General features: G+C 47.1%; 1 long non-coding RNA gene across 5 annotated transcripts in view; it reads right to left on the bottom strand.

The window, feature by feature from the left end:
• The window catches only part of LOC137841801 (uncharacterized), a 145,278-nt gene extending 127,310 nt beyond the window's left edge, over window positions 1-17,968 (bottom strand). For 3 of the 5 annotated variants that reach the window (XR_011088750.1, XR_011088752.1, XR_011088751.1), the window contains exon 1: window positions 17,743-17,968. This is a non-coding gene — a long non-coding RNA (uncharacterized lncRNA). The remainder of the gene's footprint in view (window positions 1-17,742) is intronic. The other 2 variants (XR_011088749.1, XR_011088748.1) reach the window with 1 other exon arrangement.
• Window positions 17,969-21,685: the final 3,717 nt, after the last annotated feature.

The following is a 21,685-nucleotide window of genomic DNA, read 5'->3' as shown; positions in this document are numbered from 1 at the left end:
TTTTTCCAGGAGTGACCCAAAGACTCCCCTTTCTATGAGCAACCCCTGACAGCTCTTCAAATGCATAGCCACGTGGCTTTCAGGTTCACCTCTTCCCATTGCCCTTCTTAGCACTTCTCAAAGGTGCAGTGAGCAGGGCTCACACAGAAATGCTCCCTGCCCTTCCTTTCCCTTGAAGCAAACTCTGGGTAGGGAGGTGGAGGTTTTGCCTTTGACCCTGTTATCTGAAATAACTGCTTGACACTTTGAAATGAAATCCTCTTGCCAGTGCCATCACCTTCCCCATCTGCTGCATTTATGCACACACAGGTTTGTTATTGTAGGGTTGCTCATAAGGGCCTTGGCTTTGTCTCCATTACACAAAAGGTTTTTTTTCCACCAGAACAGCTTATTAAAGTTCATTCTCTTGTTGTGAGATCATTGTCTAGACAAAGAATTACAGATTTTACCTAGATACACCTAGTCAAGATAAACCCAGGCAGTCACCTCCAGGTAACACTATCTTATCACTGTTTGCAATGTACACCGAGGTAGGCATCTCCAGTTCATTTTCTCCTCGTAAAAATGCCTCTCCTTTTGTATGGAAGACATAATATGAGATACATATGCTTGATCTGCTTGGATTTGGTTGCTTTTCTAAAGTTGTCATCATCTTCACCTACGTTCTGTTGTTACTTTGCCACTGCAAGCCAGGACGAGACTGCCAAAAATTATTTGCAGCTCTTGCTTTGCATAAAGAAATGCAAACATATTCCGTCAGCACTGGGAATCATTCGGTTCATTTTTGCAAACGTTCACAGGAAGGAAATGTTGTGTGCAGGGCCGTTTTTGGAAATGAGAATCAGCAGGAGCACTCATGCAGAAGCGGCTCCACGTGTGAAAGGGAGCTGGGGAGAAGCCAGGGGCAGAGCACATGAAGCCTCTGTCCTTGGGGAGCAGGAGGAAGCCCTCACCAAAAGCTGCTCCCAGTGAGCCCGTCCACAAGCAGTAAAGCTCAGGGTGTGCTTACCCCACAGCAATCCTGTCTGCAGAAACCACCGTGGCTTGCCCAGCCTCGAGCAAGCTGTGGTAACTCTGCAATTGGTTTAATTTGTTCCTCTCACGCATCATCCAGGCATTTCCCAATGCACGGTGCAATACTGGGGTTAAGACCTGGTTTTGTTCTGTATTTACCTGCCTTTGAGCAGTTTGGACAGATCCTTGCGTGGTATCAGGCCAGATCCATTTCATGCTGCAAAGTGTGATGTAGCAAATGCCTTTGTGAAGATGACCAAGCTGCTATGATGCAAACTGTGCCTAAGGTCAGGGATGAGGCAGCGAATTGCTTTAGACTCATCCATCTGCACTGAAGTCCTCGATGTTGCCTGCAGCCATCCAGGGAGCTAAGGAGCTCTGAACCCTAAGACCTTTGCCACTGACCACCCAGATGATGCCAAGCACATCATCTAACTGTTGGCTGACTCAGACACATGAATGCACACGTTGATTACAGACAGACAGCTGTCTGGAGCACCTTATCTCTGGACAAAGGGCGCTACTAGCCAGCAACGTATTTGTTATGACTGCAGTGACAGCAGAGAGCCCACAGCCACAGTTTAGGGCATCCCCATGTGCCAGCTGGTTACCACGCTTACATTTATTTTTTGCTTTTGTTTTATGAGCCATGCAAGTGTGCAACACCTGAGTCATGCCAAAATTAATCCTGCTTCCTCTGCAGAGAAGACAATTTTCACAAAGCCTCCAGATATTCTTGCACGGCCACAAAGTTTCTCTTTGCAGCTTCAATTGGTACAGGCATTGCAAGAAAGAAGAGAAAGCCTGGAAAAGTGAGATAAAAAGATGAGATCATCTGGCACAGGGCAATTCTCACATAGAGCATTAGCACTGCAGCAGTCAGCCCTTTAGAAATGCTAAGGAGTTAAAACTCTTTGCTCCATTTAATCTGTGGCCATAAATACATAGAGATCATGTCAGTGCTTTCTCTGACAAGCCCAGACTGCTTTTGCTGGCCCGAATGAGGGCATCCTGCTGGCAGAGCAGCCTGGCCACCAGATGACTTCGTGCTGTGTGTGCTCCAGGGACCACAGAGCCGTGGCCATTGCCTGTCACCGCGCCGGCGTTCCCTGCCTTGACAGTGCTGCGGGAGCAGTAGTGTTTGTGCAGAGCATTGCCTGCAGCTGTGTGGCATTTCCATGCACATGCATGGAGTTTTCTGAAGTCAAAAACCAACAACAACCCAGCTTTTTTCTCAGGAAAACAAAATTGAAAAATTCTGATGTGACAGTGCCTGTGTGGGAAGGAGTGAAAGGCAGAGAGGGAGGAAAACAACAAAACCATGCATTTCCCCATGGAAGATTCTGATTTTGCAAACAGGGCATTTTCCTTCAGATAATTATGCCAGTGGAAAAATCTCCAGCTCTAGCTCTAGTATTTACCACGGTGCAGGCACTTAATGATACGGCTCATGGCAGCAATCACTTGTAACTCTGTGGCATGCTGTCAGAGGGGATTTTTATTGCAGTTTGTTGTAGTGTGGATTGCAGTGGAATAATATAACACGCTCTGAGCTACTGCCGACTGCAGAAAATAAGATATCCCATTTGAGACCAAGGTACAGTGATACAAAACCAGAAGAGCTCACGGTTGCAAAAGCACAGCGCTCCAACAAGGTAGCAAGTTTTCTCCTGGTTTAAGACAGAGCAGAGCCTTGCTTGAAGGAAACACTGCTATGCATTGAACAGAATAAGCTTTTCCCACCTTCCCCACCTGTTAGAAAGCATTCCTCTTTGACTTCTCTAAACAAAGCCTCTATGCCTGCAATTTCCAATATACACAATTAACCCTGCTTAACATTGACCTGGAGTTGAAATTTAAGCGATGCTCCTATGGGGTTATAAGCAGTGCTAGCTTTTCACGTGCTCTCTCTGGTCGTGTTTTGAGCCAAAAGAGCCTGAAAACCTTGTGGGAATTCATTGCCCCCCTTGCCACTCCTTCTCCCTCCACTGCTTTGGAAACCTCCCCTTGGCTGGGCTCGTTTCGATGGAGCCCGAGCGAGACCGGCAGCACCGCGCAGTTGTTCCAGCTGCTGGAACACGCTCGGTAACCTTAGAAATGAGAGAAAACAAACCTGGGAGTCCCACAGAGCTGGTCTTAAGGTCCCCATTCATACCCAAGCATAAGACTCACAAAATGTGCTTTACAAAGCTCAACCCCTCTTCCCTGCCCCCAGTGCCCCATCCGTCCCACCCGCCCCATGGCAGCCTTTCAGGGACAGATCCTGAGCAGTGCCAAGCACCAGGCTCCTCTCCATGGCTCTGCGGGGTGCTTGGCTGTGCCGGGGGAGGTGCTGAGCCCCCCAGGATCGGGCCCTGCCAAAAGATGGGGGGCAGTGGCGGTAGCACTAGCAACAGGGAGACAAAAGTCAATTGTTCGGCAACAATTGGGAGGGAGGGAGCCCTGCAGTCCCTCCAAGCCGCGTGATTTATGGCTTGCAATAATATGTTTTGGAGCACCGCAACCCAGAGTGCTGTGCGGCGTGACCTGTAAAAATAAGTCTATTAACCCTAATCAATCTCCCATTATCCACCCTCGTCCGCAATTTAGCCAGCAAAGGAGTCGTCAAGGCCTCTCAACTCAGTTTGAACTAATCCCATTGTCTTCCCTAATCAGGGGCCATGAAAGCAGAGCGCCTTCTCCACAGCGCAAAATTATCGTGCAGGTTTTTTTTTTTATTTATTTATTTTTTTTTTAACAGAGTTGGGTAAGGGGGGAACAGTCCTCTTCTCTCCTCTTTCATCTTTTAATGAGAAAAATTGAGAATTGTTTTCATTGGAATTGCCAGGGCTAATTGAAGCCCCGGGGCTGTGGTCAGAACAGGGGGCCAGCGGGTATCAGTTCCCAGGGCAGAGGCGCAGCAGTAGGTGAACAGCTCTGACCAAACTTCCTCTTGTAATTAGTAAGAGCATTTATTTGGATTAAGCGGTCTATTACAGAAGCTAATTATGAAGTTGATCGGGGGTTGGATGCAGTTTGGAGGGGAGAGGCAGCCTCAGCCTTGGGAGGACAAAGAGACCAAGCATGGCGTTGGAGGACCCAACGGGAGCAGGTTCTGCTGAAAACATTGCTTGAATCCAGACCAGGAAAACCAGGAATACAAAGCCTCTTTCTAAGTTTTTTTTTTTTTTTTTTTCTTTCCTTCCCACCCCTTTCCCTCTGCCAAACTTTAAAATAAATAAATAAATAAAGCTGGAGGTCCTATCAAACTGTCAGTGCCCCCAAATAGCAGTAAATCAGGAAACTCTGCAATGTCCCCTGTTGGTCCCTTGTACAGCAGGGGAGTGCTCAGCCATAATAAATGTGCACCATGGTGAAACATCCACTAATTTAGCCCAGTGGCAAATTAATTTTCTTTTGCTCTATTACATTAATCAAAAAGGAAAAGACAAAGAGGGAATGTTATCTTGCTGGAACTGAAAACAATTCTCACAAAATTCCACCCTTTCAGCATGAATTAGAGCGGGGGCAAATCCACCACAGCGCTCCAGCAGATCTTTCAGGATTGATTATTACATTCACTAACAGTTCAGCCTTTCCTCATAAAATTAAAATTCTCAAACCCCTGTCCTGTGAGCGCACAGACCCGTTGTCACCTCCCAGTGTCCCCCAGGGACAGAGGATGAGACCATGGGGCTTCAGGGGCTTTTGCTTTCAAGGGCACATAAAAAAAAAAAAAACCTCAAGTGGGCTTTGAACAAAGGGAGACAGTTTCCAACCACCACTTTTTTGGGCTGAAGGCATCCCCATAAAGCTGAGGATGAAGTGGTTCCTGACACAAACATCTCCCCCACTCCGGCGCACTGGTGGATGAGTTGCATCACAGCTGTGGACCAGCACGGATTACTGCACAGAGCAAGGGGGGAAAGCATCCTCTGCACACAGACACCTGCGTACTGCGGGCAGGCTTTGATGTATGAAGGCTCCCAGTTAGAAAGATAAATGGATACAGCTGATCTTGGTAATGCTGTCCCACCAGAAGGATTAAGCTTGAAGCAAGTCAGCTGGAGCTCACAAGTTTGAGGGCTCGTGTTAATGCACGATCATCTCCAGTGGGATCAGGGCATTTAGCAGCAGGCCCCCAGGTGACTGCTCAGCATGAGAAACCATACCCATTGATGGAGCTGGAGACACAGGGGCTCTCCAGGAGTGACAAAAGAGAGCAGGTCTGACCTATGCATACCCACAGCCCCATATATGCTTTGTTTTATAATTATCCATACATCCCTACCTATATCTGCCTACGCAATGTGCTCAGCGTGTGGGTCAAAAGAGAGGAAGTACCAACATAGTCTCTAGAAGGGGTGTTGAAGATGCTCTATTGTGAATTGAGTATCTTATTAGATTTATTTAATGAATGAAGATCCTGATGTGTTATTTACAGGATGTCTTTGGAGATAAAGCTCTATCTCATGGGCTGCCATGGGAAATTTGCCACGCCAAGGCCTTGAGGAAAAAGCATTCATTTTTTTTTATGGTGTCTGTTAGGGAGGGAAATTAATGCTATGAAGGCAGTGATAATTTGCTGCTTTATAGGACTGAATTATCACCCTGTCAGCACTGAGACGAAAAACCTGAGCCATGAACAAACGCACCTTTACACCTAAAGCTGGCTGGAGCAGCTACGGTGAGCTCTCATCACTGCGTCAGCTCCATTGTTCCAGTAATTAATTCTGAAGGCTTGTGGATTTCACCTTGTCCTTTCACTTGCTGGGCATGCCTTCGTTTGGCATTTTGCTATTCCAGGCTCCTTCTCCAGGCTCATAAATCACACGCAAAGCCTTCCTGAGAACAGAAAGGGGATCTGTTCTCTTCTTGATACACACGCACAGCTTCCCAGAGACTTAGCGCGAGTTTGGCACGTGCACAGGAGAGGTGGCTGCACCCCGTGGACACAGTCACTGACATAGAAAAATAATTGCAAGAGAAACAACTGCTGAAAAACAGGAGTACTGTGTCTCTGGATTAAATGTGTTATGCTAAATAAAGTAATTTTATAATATGGCATTATTTCTACCGTGGAAGAAAGAAGGTGGAGTCCTTACCTATGCTCTACCTTTCCTTGCTCCATTTCTTACTGTCACTTCTCCCCACCGCATTCACTGGCTGAATTTTTCTAGTTGCTCCCAGATGTTGAAGAAAGCTCTTTTGTCCTGTAACCATGCTGGGTTCTAAGGGACACGGAATGAGAGTGGTAAAAGACTCCCATCAGTGAGGAGGGGGTTGTGGGCCTCAATCCTCCTCTTTTGCAGGTTGAGCATCCCTACTGATGTACTTCTGCATCACCTGAGGTCTTCTAGACTTCTACTCTGAGTGTTTTCTATGAAAAGGTATGGATTGTATCTTAAACACAGGGCACATCCTTCCTTCCTTCAGAAACAAACACGGCTGCTGCTGTTCCTCTGAAACACGGGGCTCTGGGAAAGAGCTTCTCTGCTTCCTTCAGCGTGGGCTCCAGGCTGTGTCACCCCAGAGCACAGAGGGGGGACAAACTGAGCCCACTTTGTGCAAGGAGGCTGAGCTGATAATTGTCTGAGATTGAGAACAGGTAAATCACCTAAGTGCTTGCTCTCAGCATCCTCCAAGTTACTTACTATTAGAGAAGTACACAGAGGGGCAATCAGTTTTGCTCTTTTGTCAAGAAACAAGGCATGATAAAACACCTGGGGGCTTCCACATGGCACAGGGACCATGCTGGCCGAGGACAAGGCATTCCCATGCCAGCATTCATTCACCATTTTCTGTGTCCAAGTATGATCCCAGCAGCTCAGCCACCCACTGGTGCTGGGATTTTCCAGCTGTCAGTATTGGCCTGACGCTGCTCCCTCGGCAGGTAGGCAGCTGGATGCACAGTGTGTACATTGGCAGATGGCACCTTCAGCAGCAAAAAGAGATTTTCCAGAGGCAGAGAAGACAGCCCAGGACTGTTGCTCAGCTTGTTTTCTAGGAGCCAGGACACCTCCCTGTAGCTGTGCTGTTCTGAGGAGCCACCAACTCTGACAGAGTGAGCTGAAGCTGATCAAACACTTTCTGATAACCCAAATTGCACCTTTTTCCCATCCCCCAAGTGCTCATTCATCAAAAATGCAAATTTTTCTAAACTTTGCCAATTGCAACAAACCAGGCAGCATTTAAGAAAAGGACAGTTTTGACATCTGAGTTGCAGGGTGCTTTTCTCAGCACAACTAAATCTCAGACATTTCAGGCAGCTTTACAGCAAATGGCTATGAAAAAAATATTTAGACCTATGAAATATTTTGTATTGATGTATTTTACTGCGATAAGTTATTTTTTGTGTTTCAGGATTTGAATGTTATGTGCCCATTTGAAACTGGAGTCCTTTTCAAACCCCTGGGAATTCCTGTGGGGAAAGAAAAACACACATCTTCCACCCAACCCTGGCAGCAAGGGGGAGGATTTCAAAATGACCATGGAATTGAAGGAATGGCTACCCACTGCTCAGGACCATGGGACAATCGCACTTCATTCATCAATATTTGCAAAAAGCTCTGGTATCCCCGGATTCACGCAGCTCTGGATGGGTCATGGGTAATTATTCGTATAAAAAGAACCAGTGGGACAATGTTGTTCAGCCCTGAAGTCACTGAAAGACGTTAGTGAGTTTGGCTTCTAGGGTGGCAGAGAGGGAGTGTGAAAGCCAATTATACAGCTTGGATTGTCCCCGAGTAGTTTCCATCATTCCCATTTGGCTTTTATTTGTTCTGTAGGAAACCCGATTATAAATGAGAACCGGGCAGCCTTCAAACACATTTTTAGACGGCCTTCCTCCACCAACAGGAGGAAAGTCAGTAATTTATTTGTGCGGCTGGTAACTATGATATCATTTACGATGTGCAATCCTTTTCTCCATACTGTACCTCTAAAATGGCCTTGCTTTAGAAGGATTACCATACAAAACAGGCATTTCATAGGAAAAAAAAAAAAAAAAAGAGCCCATCTGCATAGACAGGCATTGCCCCAAACACAGGAAGCAACCCCCTCTGTCAGTGCTAATCTCTGCCCCATCCCTATGCATAACCTAACAGCCATAGAAAACAGGCGTACACTAAATGCTAAATAAGTTAGATGTACAAAACTGCATTAACCCATTCTACACATTTTAGTCTCTCAATGATTACTGCATCGACTGAATGTAGCACACAGAGGCAAATGTAGCTCTTCAGGGAGGCATTGGGTTTAATTTCTCAGTCCCTGCAGAGTCACTGGCAAGTTTTCCCAAAATTTCAACAGGATAATATTTATCCTTAATCCTTATTTCACCACAGTATGAAAGTAGTCACATTGCTCTCATAGTCACATCTGCAAAGCTAACAGAAACCCCAGGTGGGCATCAGGCATGAGAAGCAAGCTGGGTAAAACCATCGCAGCCCTACATCATCACTTCTCCATCTATCTTTTATTCCAGCAGCCAGATCCCACTGTACCATGACACCAAGGAACCCCCATGTGTCCCAGCGAAGCTCAAGAAAAAAGGAAAAAGCAGTTGCTGCTCCATGAGCTCCAAGGTCTGACCATTCTTCAGCTGCACGTCCCATTCATCATCACTCCCTGCCCAGCCCAATGTTCACGCTCTCCATCTGATCACCTTTCATGCGAGAAGAAATAAAACAGCTTCCCAGAGAACAAGAAAATGGTGATCTGAGGGGGTTATCCGGACAGCAAACACCACTTCCATCCATCACAAAGACAAGAATAACTCTGACACTGTCTTGGGGCTGCTGGGATTTTGGAGGCTACTCTGCAGGGCAGCAGTGGCTCTGTGCACAGCTGTGGTACCCAGCTAATGGCTGGGCATGCAGAAATCTGCTTTTTGTTTCCATGTTTTTTTTGTGAACTGAACATTGATTTGTCTGTAATGCAGCACTACAGTCCTTAAACTTGTATTATCTATTTCACTGTGGGATTTTCAAATCATTTGCAAGTGCTATGGACTGCCACGACCTTCTGCAGAGCTAATCAGCTTTTCATATATCATACTCAGAAACTAATGCACAGTTACAAGACAGGCACCTCACTACATGCAACCCAGATGATCTCTCTCCAACCTGCAAGGGCCCAACATTTCTTCAAATTGCTAGGCAAGTTTCTTCCCTGATGCTCAGGGCTACCCTTGAAATGCAGAGTTTGTTCTTTGCTAGTGAAGCAGCTCCATGGAGTGGGAGATTGACTGGAAAATGGCCTGGGTTCAGGGTAACAGCAGCCCTGAGCGTCGCTGCAACAGAATAATTCATCTTGGAGACATTTTTCCTTGTCAGAGTAAATGTAATTATGTATGTGATATAAAGGAATAGCTCCCTGAGTGGAGAAACCAGCTAAACCTGACCTGCGTCCCCAAGGACGAGTTTTCCTGTGAGATTTCTGCTATCAAAGACCAAGCTTCTGCTGGCTCTCTCCCAGTAAGGCCATTGCTAACATCTCTCTCCCACCTACCTGCTCATTCCCACACAACAGGAAAAACTCCCAATCTCCAGGCCCCCAACTTCTGACACACATTACACAGGAAATTACAATTGTCAATGGCTTCTGAAGTTCCCGGCCAAAAGAGCACTTTCTGTTTGAAAGCCCCAAGGTGCTTCCATGCTCCTCTCAACTGCCTACTACCCAAAAAAGTAGGAAAAAATAAGATGAGTAGTGTGGCAGATTAGTCTGCTTGCACTGAACAGGGGATACAAGAGACTTGTGTTTTGCTCTCCTTTTCGATGTAAGGCCTCAGATTTGGCTAAGATACAGGATAGCTTGCTGGAAACCAAACAGAACAGGCTTCTGTCCAACAGGGCAGGCTTTAGATCAGGGCTGTCCAACACGTTGGGCAAGGATCCTGCCAGATTTCCAGCAAAGAAGCAAAAATCAATCAGCGCAAGACAAATTCTGCAACCTTGTCCAGCTCCAGCTAACGATGCTGATCGAGTATGTGGCCACTGAATGCCCCGATTGGAACCACTTCCCACGCTTGCACAGCATTCCCTCTCATCGCCTTGCATGCTTTCTCCTACTCCCATCCCCTGCAGAGGTAGGACAGAGCACAAAGAGCTCACCTCTCTCAGCCTGAAGGTGAGAGTTTAGGAGAGGGAAAATAGAAGAAATGCCTGCTTCTAATGGGTAATAACAAAAACAGTAAAGGGAAACCACCTCCAGCATAGCATGACTGAGCCAGGAGTACCAAAAAAAAAAATCCCAATATCTGGTGCAAGCTCTCTTTTCCACTCGTCAGCTGCTCCACATAGGCACTGGGCAAGGAAAGTGTCCTGCAGGTTGGATTCCTGATGAGCACGGGGATGGCTCAGCCCTGCACAAAAACCATGGGAGCAGATATACCAGTGTCCTACCCCAGCAGAGAAAAAAATTGAATGCAGACAACCTCTAATGGAGATTTCCTGAAATTCCTGAAGAAGAATAACTCATAGAAAACTGGTGAACACTTAGACAATAGAAATTCCTCAGCAACTCTTTATTCTTACACATCACTACTTTCTGAAGATTTATGTCCAGATTTTCTGCCCTAGACACCTCTAAGCCTTTGCTGGAGCTGGCATCCCCTGTGCCAGCACAGGCTCATCCCTTGCTGCAGCAGGGTACCCACGGGGCATGCAGGCAATTGACTGAGAGATCAAAGCCTGAGTGGGGAGCACTGTGTGCTATTGAGCCAGCTGATGCTAACCACATGTGTAAATCCCAGCAAAAATGCTTATGACAATAACCTATTTGCTATAACTTGCTCCTCTGAGCTCTGAATGCTTCTTTGTTGATTCACTTTGTTTTTGCAGCCTGGCCTGACAGCTTGGACGACTGGCTCGGAGCCTGCCTGTGGGCTGCATTTTCTTTCACCAAAATCCCACCTACCTTGCTTTATGTGTTTCTCCCTCCTGCTTTTCCCCACTTTTGTCAGTTCTTTCGGGGGTTAAAGGATTCACTGGCAAACTTGTCCAAAATGCAGACCAGGAATCATCAGAACAGCAGTTCTTATCCTCTGTAACATTAATTTGATCCTAAACTTTGGCCATGTTGCCTACAAGATTTTTTTTCCCCCAGGCAGGAACACTTTCCCTGAAATGCTCCCCAGCCTCCTGTGACTCAGGTCTGACAAAAAAAAAAAATCACTTGCTATCCATAAACTGCAAGTGATAAAAGCTACTGCCATCAGGAAGTAGCATTGTGCAGGGCAGACTGGAGGTGCCAGCATGCCTGGCAGCTGCGTGCACGTTTCCAGCCTTCCTGGCACCAAACTACACAAGGTCTGAGCTGTTACAGCACGTCTGCCCAACATCTTCACTTTCTGCTTTTACCACCCAACAGGGTCAACAACCAGTGACACTGGTGCCAAGAGGAGGAATGAAGAGGTGACACTGCCCTTCCACAGAGCATGGCCTTGCGAGGCTCACACCTGATGTTATCCTGGGGCTGTTATCAGGCTCCCTGGGGCTGAACCATCCAACACCCACAGTGACATTACAGCTTGATGGATGGAGCGCTTTGTCTCCAACCATCTCCTCCACAGAGGAGGCTTCAGCTTTCTGCACGCCCCACAGCAGCACTCCCAGCTCTAGTCACAGCCCTGCTCACACCAGCCAGGACATCTCATTGAACACTTTTGGGATGTCAGACAAGTTGAGAACTCAGGTGTTTGTTTCTCTAGTCACCACTGGGCATCTACATTTTTAAATTAACAAATCCAAGAAAAAACTAGGCCCAACCTGCAGCTGCTGTAAGTCAGCATGCACAGTATAAATCACCACACAGCAACACAGCACACTTATTATCACCTGATGATCTTACCAGGTAAGTTTAATTAGAAGGGTAGGATTTTATTAGCAAAACTGAAAGACACTTACTGTTAGGTTTTTCTGGCTTCCAAGTCCATCAACACCATGCATACCTTGCTTTTAGATAAAAAGGCCAGATGTCTGATGGACATGATTTGTCTATCAAATAATGGTATCCTTTAGGGAAGGACTCACTGTGCATAGTTGCCATGACCAGAGCCTTTGGGATGCAGGGATATGGTGAAGATTCAATTAGAGCAGCTCTGTGGGTGTGGGAATGCTTGCTGCTGATCTGCCACAGACGAGGCTAATTGCCTTGTTCAGGCCCAAAAATGCACCAGTTCTGCTCATTAACACAGAGCTGCACCCTTAAATTCCTAAGGGAGAAGGCACAGGGAACAGAGACATCCTAACCAACTGCATTCACTCTGGAGCATGTGAGTCAGGCAGCTCCTCCAGGTGATCAGCTAGCACCTGAACTGAAGCACATCGAAGGAAAAGAGAGCTCTTTTGGAGACTTCAGGGAATTGACACAGGGTCACAAGGCAGCAATCCACATTAACATGATTTTGCATGAATTATCTTCAGCTTGAAGGACTTGTTGTCCTTTTTTCTCCTTTGTCTTTGGACTCATTCTTTTCCCAAAGTGAGCTTGAATTGACTGAAGTCTCCAGAAGCCCTAGGAACATTGTTGACAGCTGCAGAGCCCAGGATGCCTACACAGGCCCTTAAGGACCTGGAGCACTGTCCATATTGTTCAGTCATCATTCAAAGCCTCTGGCCAAGAGATGCTGAATGGCTTTACCAGGAGCCACCTCCTGGTGGTCCTGCATGCACAGGGTGGATGCTGACACCTTCATACCACCACAGGTGACAACATTGAGGGGTGATTCCAGTGGTGGATACCAGACCTTTCACCCCCAGTGCAGAGATGCTGGTGAACCAACCCTGCCACTAGAGATCTGGAGAATAGCTGTGGCCAGTTACTACTACCATGGACACTCAATGAGAGAGGACAAAGGAATATTTTATTTCTTTCTTTTCTGAAAATAAGCCTGTATATGCACGCAAACACAAAAAATTGGGGTCTGCTGAGACTGTTGACAAATTCTGACCCCACTTTTAAAGTCCTTGGTAATTTTAAGAAATAGCTCCTTGGGCAAGGGTAGGTTCTCGAATGTCATCTCAAAGCACAGACAACTGGGAAGAGATATTCACAGGCAAGTGTGACGTGTAGGCACCTGATTATCACCAGAAGATGGTGGGATTTGGTCACATCGCTGTCTCTGACTGGGAACCTTCCTCCTTAACAGCCTGCATGGAATTACTTTAAAGACATGGCTTTTTTTGCCCTCTCACACCTCATGGAAAAACCAGCAGGTGTGTGGCAACTTACTGATGTTTAGAGCTGAAAGCAAAAAAACTCAGGACCTTCATAGTCAGTTTTGCTTAGTTTGTTGAAAAACCAAAGGCCGTTTCCAGTCAGACTCCTTTGCAAATCCCCAAAATATTTATTGCATCACTTACCTCCCAAACTTGCATGCACGTGCCTAAATCACTTTATAACTCAACTCGAGAGACCCAACCAGAAGAGGATCCTTCTTCCCTCTCCCACAGTCCCCTCTTTAAGCCCCAGCTCTGCTGGGACAGCCGTGGTTTGTCCTCCTGCCCTGCACGCTGCATTCAGCAGCCGTCACATCGCATTTCCAGAAGCATTGCTTATGACTGCCACACAGATTGAAACACGGGGGGGAGGAAGAGGAAATTCAGGAGAGGCCAGAAAGTAAGGAATAATTTAGAACATTATGGAGATGAAAGAAATAATCCAATTGGTTTAAAACCAGATGAGCTGCAAAGGGGAAACATTAACTGGCTAAGCAACGAGCAAGCGAGGGCTGGGAGGATGGGCAGGTGAGTGCTGCTTGATATTGGAGGTGATTTAAATGGAGCAAGAAGGTAGCAGGGGCTGGGAGAGAAACTCATCCCCGAGCCAGGGCCCTTTAAGAGCAGCTGCAGTTGAAATGGAGGAATGAAGAGCACAGCAGCTGAGGGCTGGAATAAGATTGATTTAAGACTAGATACAATTTAAAGGCAAGGCAGAGGTGGAAGCAGAGGCTGGAATGAAATCAATTTACACTAAGATGCGATTTAAACTGATGAACTCAGGATGTGAGAAGCAGGGTTGGGGGATGGGGAAACTGCATGTGGGGCTGGGGGCTGCCAGTGCTGGGGGACAAAGGGCTGGTCCTGAAAATCTGCACAGAGCCAAAACATGCTGCAGCCTGCAAGGGCTGCCTGTGCTCATGAATTTGAATAATTCTTAGGTACAGGGTTTGACCAATCCTAGCTGCTCTGGTGACACCTGAAGTATTGCTTACCCTAAACTGCGATTATCATTTCATAATGATCCAGGGCCCTCAACACTTCCGTGTCAGGGATGGGCAAACGTGGGCAAGCAACCAGGAGAGCTACCTCCAAATGAGCCAGGCACTGAGGGACAGGTCCCAGAACTCCCTAAATCCATTTCTAAATTTGGGGGTTTTGACAGATTCCTTCTCAATTGTTCTTAAGTTAGAACTCAGCTGGACACATTTTCAAAGACTCAATTTTGAGATTTCCTTTAAAAAACAAAGAAGCGTGCACCCACTATGAAGGAGCTGATTTGTCACTTATTTCTACCCACTGTTGCTATGTCTATACTGTAGGTTGTTCGTAGGAAGAGAAGGGCCAGAAAGATTGAATTCAAACCAAATTTAGTGGCTTACCAGGCACACTGAATAGAAGCTAGCCATTCAACTAGAAGATCCACTGTTTCCCCCATGTTGCTGAGATGTGGCTTCTGCAGGTCCAAAAAGGTCTCCAGCCTCCTTGGAAGGTCAGTGGGTAGCAAGCATTCAAGTAAGAGGCAGCTTGCGCCAACAAGCCTCAAGGATCAGGGCAACATGCAGCACCCTTAGAGGTTTGTGTGTTATTTGGATCAAAATATCTTTAGAAGCATCAGTGGATTTGTGGGGGAACATGGGCTTCAGCAGGACGAAGGCCATAGTTATGTTGGGTTAAATGGCAATGCTTAAAAATTCAACTCAGCCTCATGCAGCCCATAAATCAGGGAAGTGCCACCAAAATCTGTGTTGGTGCAGACATGGAGGGAACCTACCTGGGAATGGGGACTGGACATAGAACAGCAGAAGACACCCTGGGATGAGATGGCCATGGATCCAGCAATTACAAGGAGAGACACGAATGACTTTATTCTGCCCTTCCCATGACACTACAAGGGCTTTTCCCCTGCTGGAGGAGAGATAAAACACCTGATTGTACACCTGTGTAAGCAGGAGTACATCAGGAGCAGCCTCACCTTCAGGCCAATCAAGAATGAGACTTAAAAAAAAATAAAATAAAATGCACTGTGCTACCCAATTTTGCCAGGATAGCTGTGGGCTAGTACTTTCCACTCCTGCTCTCATTCAGGAGGGGAAAAGGAGGAACATGTGTTTCCATCCTCACCTCCCATAAGAATATTTTATTTTTTAGAAAACACTGCAGTCTTTTCCTTTCTAGTTATTGATTTTTTTATTTTTTGATGGGGCTGTAACAGCTCCAGGGTGGCAAAAGGGGAGCTATGCACGACAGAATAATTGCTGTACCTTAGAAGGTCCCTTCTGCAGTACATGCCTGCGAGCAGGAAGCAGTGTGGGTGTGCAGTGTACAGGCGATGCCCTATAAATAAAGCAAGGGATTGCCTGGAGGAAGAACAGGGAACAACAAAGGCTCCACAGAACAAAGTGGCTGCAGAACATGAAGTGCTAAACCTGAAAGTCAACAGGGAATGGACTGGATGTGAAAAGAAAATAAAGACAAAGAAAGCCTAATACCTTAGGGAGGGGAGATGTTTACATTGTAAAGTCTTTTATGGAAGCAGAAAAATCTATTTTAAATGAAGGCAGGAATAATTGCTGGTCCAACTAAATGCTCGCTGGGCAATCTGGATGTAGTTCAGGAAGAGCAGCGGATGCTGGATGTTATTCTTGTCAAGATATAAATTTATTCAGTTTATGTGCATTTCAACAAGGAACGCCCAGACTAAATGAATGGATTGGTGGCGACGAGTGGGGGGACACCACCACACAAGTACTGTATGCTATGAACTCCATCCCCTGAATTACTGGAGGTTTGCAGACCTTGGCAATAAGAGACATTTTCTCTTACCTCTACGTTATTCACTGTGATTTGGGTCTGGTGAACAGACTGGACAGCTTTGGGGTGAACATTAAAGGGGGTGATGAGCAGCCATTTCATTGCTGACACGTTCATGGGTCAACGTCACCTGAGCAAGGCAGCCTCAGGGTGAAGCACACGCCGCATGTTGGCACATGAGAGTCGGGACATGAGAAAGGGAAGAGCCATCCCCTGCAAGAAGGCCAACTAGGGTTGTGCCAAATGGTCTGAAGGGTGATGGACAGGGAGCAAGGAAAGCCAAGGGCTGGGAAGAAGATGGGCATAGCACAGAAGAGCTACAGGCATGATGTTGAGTTGGAGTTCCCACAACATGGTGAAATGTAAGGGATTTCATGAGATGCCTCAATGGGAGGCTGATGCCTCAGGTAGCTTTTTTTAGTCAACTGAAAGCCAACTAATACCACCCTACCCACGACCTTCTGCTGAGGAATAAGAACGCAACTAGAAATGTCTTGCTTGTCTGTGACATTTGACTCTTCACTGTCTTAATAGTGATGTGGGTGGAAACATAAAGCCAAGACAGTGCAAGTGCTACTTCTTTGTCTTTGCAGTTCATCAGCTGAGAAAAGGAGCTCTCACTATCCAAAGCCCACCTCTCAGGTGAGGAACACAGTATACATTTTGTAGAGGGCAGAAAGGTACATCGGTGGGTTGGTGACCTTGGACTCTTCAAGTCCTGCTGCTGCACAGCGCTGGGTGAAGGCCTCCCAGAAAGATTCTCTCATACTCACTTCCCACCAACTCCCAAAGGACAGAAAAACAATTTACTTTAAAATACTTTTACTTTGCCCACTGTCCCAACCTCCCACAAAAAAAAAAAAAAAGATATTTCAGGTCTTTGCAGGCAGGAGGGCAATGAAGGGAAGCCAGCAATCCGCAGAGGGTTCGGCAACCATGCCCAAAACACGCTCACAGGGGGCGTGGGTGCATCAGCACACGTGCATAAATACCCCCTGTTCACCACATCCCACCCCCAGTAAATCCATCACCAACCCACGAAGTCGCCGCGCCACTGAGTCTCATAGTCTAGACTAAACAGAAAAAAAAATAAAAAAAATAAAAAAACAACACGCGGAGGAGCTGAGCCCTGCATGCTTCCCAGAGGATTAGCTGGCTGCGCGGCGGGGAGGTTTGAGCTAAGGCAGATATACGGAGTGCGGCGCAAACGGCCGGCGTCGGCATGCAGAGCCCTGCCAGCTCCCCGTGGGACTGGGTTCGAGCACATTCCTCAGAGCAGGGCCTTGCTTTCACAGGTTCTGGGACCAACATCCCTGCAGGGTGTGTGTGTGTCCTCACCCCATCACCCAAGTTGGAAACACAGCCACCACTGCCCCGTGTACAAGGCAACTGCACACAGAGCTGGGTGACAGCTTCTACATCAAATTGTTTCAATACAAGTAAATAAATAAATTAAAAAAAAAGGATCCTGTATTTATTAACACTTTCAAAATAAGCTGTTTTAATTTTTCAGTCCCTGCCAGCTTTTCAGCACCACATCTATTTACCCTGCCTTTAAAAATGCATTTAACAAATTCAACAGTAGTATTAGAGTCTCTCTCTGTGCTTCAAAACCCACCCCCATAAACGTACATTCATAAACCGAGCATTTTCTGCTAAATGTGAATCCTTTCAAATTCTTGGGAGAAAGAAAAAAAAGTAAAGGCATTACCTCACTCAGTGGGAAACAGGAATCAGTTCTCTCTCTAGCAGGTCTAAAAAGCTGCTACCGCCTTCTTCTCAACCTAACTGAAAAAGGGCCCAGGATGCCCTAGCGTGGGAGCATTTCACCATGGTTCCCATGTCCCACAGGTGGTGGTAGGTAGCCTGCAGCTGCTCCATAGTAGCCTTGCCCCCCCAGGTGACTTCACTTGGAAGAATGAATGCTGAAGGCTGTGCAGTTACCTGCAACAAGTGCTGGGGGCTGACTGCATAAGGACATTTCAGGTGTTTCCCATGTTTGCTGGTGATTAGTAGATCAAACATTTAGTACCAGGCTGTGGAGAGGGAGCAGGCAGCCCCAAGCACATCTGGAAGTGATTAAGCCCCAGCTTTGGGCTGTCCCAGCCTGGCTCTGGGTCTCGGGGGAGCTGCCATTCATTAGCACCTGGCTGGGTTGGGGTCCTCACCATTAGCCAGGTCTGGGGTCAAGCCCGTCATGTTCAGGACTTGCCTCGAGCCTCAGCCCAGCTCTCTGGACTTTTTAAACTTGCCCTAAAATCATCACTCTTGGGCAGGTCACAAATCATAGGTTTAATGTGTAAAGCAACCACCTCTGCCTTCTCGCGGGGATGCAGCAGAGTTGCCCCCAGATTCCCACCCATGTGCAAACACCAGCACTGTGCAGAGGAGTCCCTCCGCCTCGCGTCCTTTTTCTCAGCTAGCAAATGCAAAGCAGTTTTCTTGTCCCTTGTCATTAGCTTGATTTTGAACAGGCTGAGAATGAAAGAAAACCAGACATTTCCAGTACTTTTAAGCTCCATTTGGTCTGATTAAAGAAGTCTTTAAAAAAAGAGAGAGAGAAAGGAGGGGGAAAGCAATAACTTTTTAAAACTTGTCCTGAATGCAAAGGAAAATGGAGTCCACTGTATGAGTAATTCAGGATTAATTGTAGACTTACGTTATTCATGCTCTGCTGGTTGGGGGAACGAACAAGCACTCTTGAAGTCATTAAAGAAAGTCCTAGTAAAATATTACTTAGCTGATGTGTGTAGTCTTATTGGCCCTTAAGGGAACGCGTGCGGCAGAAATGTCCAATTTATAGCTCAGGGTCTGTCTATAAATATGTAGTCCAAAGCTACCACTCTTTGTAGATACAAGGAGGGGGGGAAATGTTTATCTGCAGGATATTATGGCTAACCTAAGACCATGTTTCAGGAAAGCATCGCCACTCAGGAAAGCATGGGGCACATAATTAATGCAAAGTCATTGAGATTGAGACAAGCCTTCAGATCACAAGCAGTTTCTTTCTTGCCCAGCAACTGCTTATTTGCCTGTGTGATATGTGAAGTCATGCTTAGTTTTCTAAAGAAAAAATGATTTGAAGATGTCTGAAAGTCATATTGCTACAAGCAGAGCTGTGGGGCAGCATCACCGCACTGATGCCTCTTCCCTTCTGGGCTGCAGCAGCTGCGAGCTTTTCCCAATCAAGTCACATCATTTTAGGCAGCTGGGATGCAGGAAGGGCCTTATGCTGTTCAGTGAAACTGGAAACCAGTTTAACTGTGTAGGACGGTGGATTTCATCACAAGCAAGAAGGGCCTGGGGAGGTGGGTGCAGGGAGACGTGGCTGGTCCTGCTGCCACTGATGTCCCCAGGGTCCAGGCTGCTGCTGAGCAGGTCGAGGGCTGGGCGATGCCTGCCTGGGCTGCAGCTTGGCCCTGGAGCAGAAATCAGGGCCTCTGCTTCAGGAAGAGGAACTGCATCCCCACCTCCAGGTCCTTGTCCCAGCTTTGAGAGGAAAACATCAAATTTTGGTCACTTTTTCATGTTACACTTCCACATCCCTTGTACATCTGCTCTAGGCAGCTGCGTGAAGCGAGGGAGGATGAAAGGCAGTGGTTGAACAGTGAGCAAACCCCAAGAGCAGCTCCCAGCTGCTGTTAATGGAGTTGGGTCCATTTGGGGTCCTGGACCAAGCTCGGGTATGTGCTGCTGCTTGATCCCCACTGAGGCTGCAAGCACCTGAGAAAGGCAGAGTGCCACCAGCCCGTGGCTCTCCTTCTCCTGCTACCTCCCCGGTGTGGCACCACGATCCTTTCTCCCAGTACTGCTCAGCACTCGGTTGTTGCCTTATAAATACAGAGCCAAAGAAAAGAGGAAATAAAAAAGGCAGCACTCGGAGTATTATCAATGACATTTAATCTTAACACCAGGATGACACCTAAAGCGTTTAAACCATCGCCTTGCCATGTCAGCAACTGTGCAAACAAGATCAAAAGGCTGCTGGAGCTGTAGCCCCAGCTTCACGCGTTTTGGCAGAGATGTGTGATGGCCAGGGGAGCTCTGGGAGCCGTGGCTCTGCACTGATGGGTCCCAAGCATGCAGGGGACAGCCAGCCCTGCAGGCACAGGACACACATGGTGGGCACAGCACCCATCTGACTGCGTGCAGAAATTGCTGTGCAGTTGGTCCGTGTCTCTTCAGTCCCAATCTAACTTGACAAATTTGAGCGTACTGAAAATATATTATGTCATGGTATGGAATGGATTTTAAACGCACCAATTGGCTCGCTCTGGAACATTTTAAATACCTGTTAGAGTGCTGCCACATGGCCCGGCAGGGTGTAACTGCGTAATGAGATGAAATTGAGCAAAGGAAAATTAAGGCCAAATAACAGCAGCAAATTCCTTGGGAATGAGGTCTCCTGTTCCCAGACCGCATCCGTGCTGGAGAGCTGAACTGCAGGGAGGCTGTTGCAGTGTGCCCATCCCAGCAAAGCAGTTCCACCCTGCAAACCAGAAGCCAGGCAAGCTTAACCCTTATTCTTGAAGCAAGCCCTCCAACAGGGCATCCCACAGCTAACGGTGGTGCTGCCTGAGGGCTGGGGGTGCTGGGAAAGAGCAATGGTCTTTCCGAGTGGAGGGTAACCTGAAAGGAGTAAAGGAAGAAAAAAAAAAAAAAGAGAGAGAGAGAAAATGGGAAAACGCCAAACACCAGGAAACAAGGGCTTCACCTCTCTTTGCTGATTCTTTTTAGGAGCATCCGACTGCAGCCTGCACCTCCACCCTCACACATACCCGTGTGTCCAGACCTTAGGCTTCAACCAATAATAGCAAATTTCGTATCCCAGATCAAAAGTCATAAAAGCAACATGCTTCTCCCAGGCACGTGTGTGTGCTATCTGGGACATTAAGGTCATATCATATAAGCCACAGATGTCTCCTATGCCCCCCTCAGCTCCCTTGCTGTTCCCCTTAACCCTAAACCAGGCCAGATTTCCTCCCAGTGAGTCAGGAAGTCTGATGGAGCAGCTCTGTGCCTCCTCTGATTTCATACCTTTTTCTGCCTAAGTTTGTCTGTGTTCTCCCAGGGCTATAAGGAAACAGCCCACACTTAAATTCCATTAGAGATTGACTCCTGGAGTCTATTTTGACAAATAAAGACTCTTTTGCTGGACTGCCACATTACAGCCCCAAAGCTGGAAGGGGACACGTGTCCCACAGAGGTGCTGCAGGGTTTGCATCTCTTCCAGCATTGCTGGAGTGAAGCATGCACAACCTGCACGGGGCTTTTTGGGAGCAGGTACCTCGTCTCCGGGCCTGGATGGTGCTGAGTGGTTTCACCACCTGCTAAGCCCCTCTCAAAGCCCGGCCATGCCTTTGAATGCGTGTTCCAGTCGTGCTATGGAAAACCTTTGTAAAGCACTGGCCAGCTGCCTAGAAAATGACTGAATGAGAACCCTCTTTTCTGGCCGTAGAATAATCGGTTACCTGGCTATCTATGACTGCTCCACTGCATGTCATCGAAGGACAATTCGCTCATTCATTCATTCACAGCAAACTCCATTAACCTCGTATGTGAGCCAAAAGGGTTCTGCATCTTGAAGATGCCCCATGAGTCTCTCCATGACACCAGCTAATTATCTCCTCATTAACAACAACATTAGCATTCCA

Source organism: Anas acuta, chromosome 18 (genome assembly GCF_963932015.1).
Source record: "Anas acuta chromosome 18, bAnaAcu1.1, whole genome shotgun sequence".
NCBI classification, from domain to species: Eukaryota; Metazoa; Chordata; class Aves; order Anseriformes; family Anatidae; genus Anas; species Anas acuta.
Note: the sequence above shows the minus strand (reverse complement) of the source record. Positions and strands in the feature narration are given on the sequence as shown.